This window comes from Pyxicephalus adspersus, chromosome 3 (assembly GCF_032062135.1).
Source record: "Pyxicephalus adspersus chromosome 3, UCB_Pads_2.0, whole genome shotgun sequence".
NCBI lineage: Eukaryota > Metazoa > Chordata > Amphibia > Anura > Pyxicephalidae > Pyxicephalus > Pyxicephalus adspersus.
The window spans coordinates 145024949-145027590 of NC_092860.1; positions in this window are offsets into that span (position 1 = coordinate 145024949).

The following is a 2642-nucleotide window of genomic DNA, read 5'->3' on the forward strand; positions in this document are numbered from 1 at the left end:
TATATATATATATATAATTATATGAATGTGAGTCATTATGTTACGACATACAGTTTGAACTAGTAGTTCTAGTTTGCAATGCCTAGGTGTGAATATAATAAATATATATATATATATATATATATATATATATATATATAATAAAATCTCTCCCAGCCCTGGCCAGCTGTTACAGATATTTGATGTTGTGCGTCCTGATGTCTTCCCCTATTAAAAGTGAGGAATTCAGCTGCAAGAGACTCGTTCATATTATAGTCTCTTGTTGGTGGACAGGGACCACTCACAATGAATGCACTCACCATTGCCCATCATTCAGAGACCTTTATCCTGCCCTGTTTAGTGTCTATTTTCTGACCTTTCTATTATTCTTTATATGTGAATCACAGCCCAATGGGAAATAAATGAACAGCAGAGCTGTTTCTTACTTCCTCCTCTGTTGTGCCTAAATAACTTCATGTGAAACTTTTTTTTTAAGGCGCAGGATGAGAATTATGAACCTTTTTATACTGTGGATCATTTTATTTATGTTTTAAATAAAATTTACAATGTTGTAAAAATCGGTCTTGTTTCTGGTATTAGAATTATTAGCTGACAATAGTTAGTCTGTGTGTGTGACTTACCTAACTTAATAAAAGCTACAGATACTCCACAATTGTCGTTTCTTTCCATGATCATGGTGTATGGAGGTTCACCAGACGGCCATATAGGCGTTAGAGCGAGAAACAAGGTCGTCGGACACATTGAGCGGCCTCATCATGACTTCATGAAAGGGCAGCAATTTCACTTTTCCCAATATTTGTATTTGAGATCTTCCTTTAATTTTGCCTTGCAGCATTGTTCAATAAAGAAAAACAAAAACCTTTCAACCTTTTTACGTTTCATATCTTCATACCCCTGGGACTGGACAACTTTTATATTTCACAAATCATTTAGCAATCACGTGTTATTTAGGGTACCAGGAGGGTATATTTATGATGATTGCCGGGTAAAAGTAGGTAAATTCTTCCTTAATGCAGAGGATCTACTGACTCATATGAAGCAGGATTCACCCTACTGAAAACCAAATATTCCTGGATGAATCCTGTTCCATTAGGCATAGGAGCATTATTATAGTATGTGTGACTACCAGCCCATATGACCTTCATTAGGCGCCCCGATGTCTTCTGGTGATATTGTATTGCAAAATGTAATGTTTTCTATGTAATCTGAATGTTTCCTGTACCACCTCCCTGAAGGTATAAAGCATGACAAAGTTGTGTGCAACTTTGGAGGAAGGAAAACATTTTTTTTTTCTGCATATTTAGGGGAAAAGTTTAAAAATCATTTTTAACTTTAACTTTATACAATTTTTGGCAATAAACTTTCTTAATCTAAAACTCACATTGTGACACATACAGAACATTGTTTTATTTGTGAACTAAGCCATGTGATCAACCATATTGGCATATCACCATGTGATCACATACCCTGTTTATTTCAATACAAGTTTACCAATTCCCCTAACATGATTACAAGGCTTTGCCAAAAAAATAAAAATTTAATAAACCATATTACATTTTTGCATAGGAACAAATGTATGGACTGTATGTGTGCTCATATTTAGCTGCCTTTACGTCCATCAGAAAGTATGGGCATCTGATGGACAATACTTCTACTTACTTTGGTGTCTTTGCACTGTCAACTTGCAGCAGGAAGAGCTACTTCTACCTTGGTCACCAGAAAAGCAACTTTATGGTGGATTTACAGATATGTATATATTAATGCAAAGCCTTCCAGAAGTACATCAACGGGGGTTACACATGCCTGGTTATTACCAAATCCCAATTCACACCAGAACCAATGTGTTCAGCAATAATTGGTAAGTATTAAATTTAATGATTTTCATTCATTGCTTTACTTTTTGCACATTCAAGTGACCTTTCCATGGAAATGTATCATCACCATCACACCCTGTGCATTGGGATCCTGCAAGGATAGTCTGGCCATTCTCTAATCTACAGCGCTGTGTAATATGTTGGCCCCGGATATATCCTGTTTAATATTAAATAATCATGTGAGGTGATTTAAATTAATGCAAAGGATGCAGCAGTTCACTTCAGTGCACACAGACTTACCACTTTGGTGTAAACTGAAGCCATAGGCCATAAATCGGATTGGAACCCCAGTGATCCTAATAATCTTTGAAGCTGTTGATGCAAGCCCTTACATATAGCCCTATTACCCAGGCTCATATGCTGTAATACATGAATTCAAGACTAGATGGCGCTCGTCAATAACTCTGCAATGTAAGATTCAGAAGTTCCTGTTTGATATTTGCAGATTTAGGCTCAGCACACTTACATTTTTAATGATTATTAATATTTCTTTGTATTTCAGCTGACTAATTGATATGATCAACACTGCTAAGAAATCCTAGTTGATTGGAATTTGAAATGAAGAATATAAGCAATGAATTAAGAAATACGAAAATGACATTCCATACATTTCACCACATCTGAAAGTGACTCTATGATTGTTTTCAATCAATATAAAAGTTTAAGAACTACTAAAAACTAAACATTTTTTTTCTTTTAACTGCTTTTGGAAATCTATGAAATACTTGCTCCTAGTTTATGAACTAAAGCTTCTGTGTCTTCTGATCC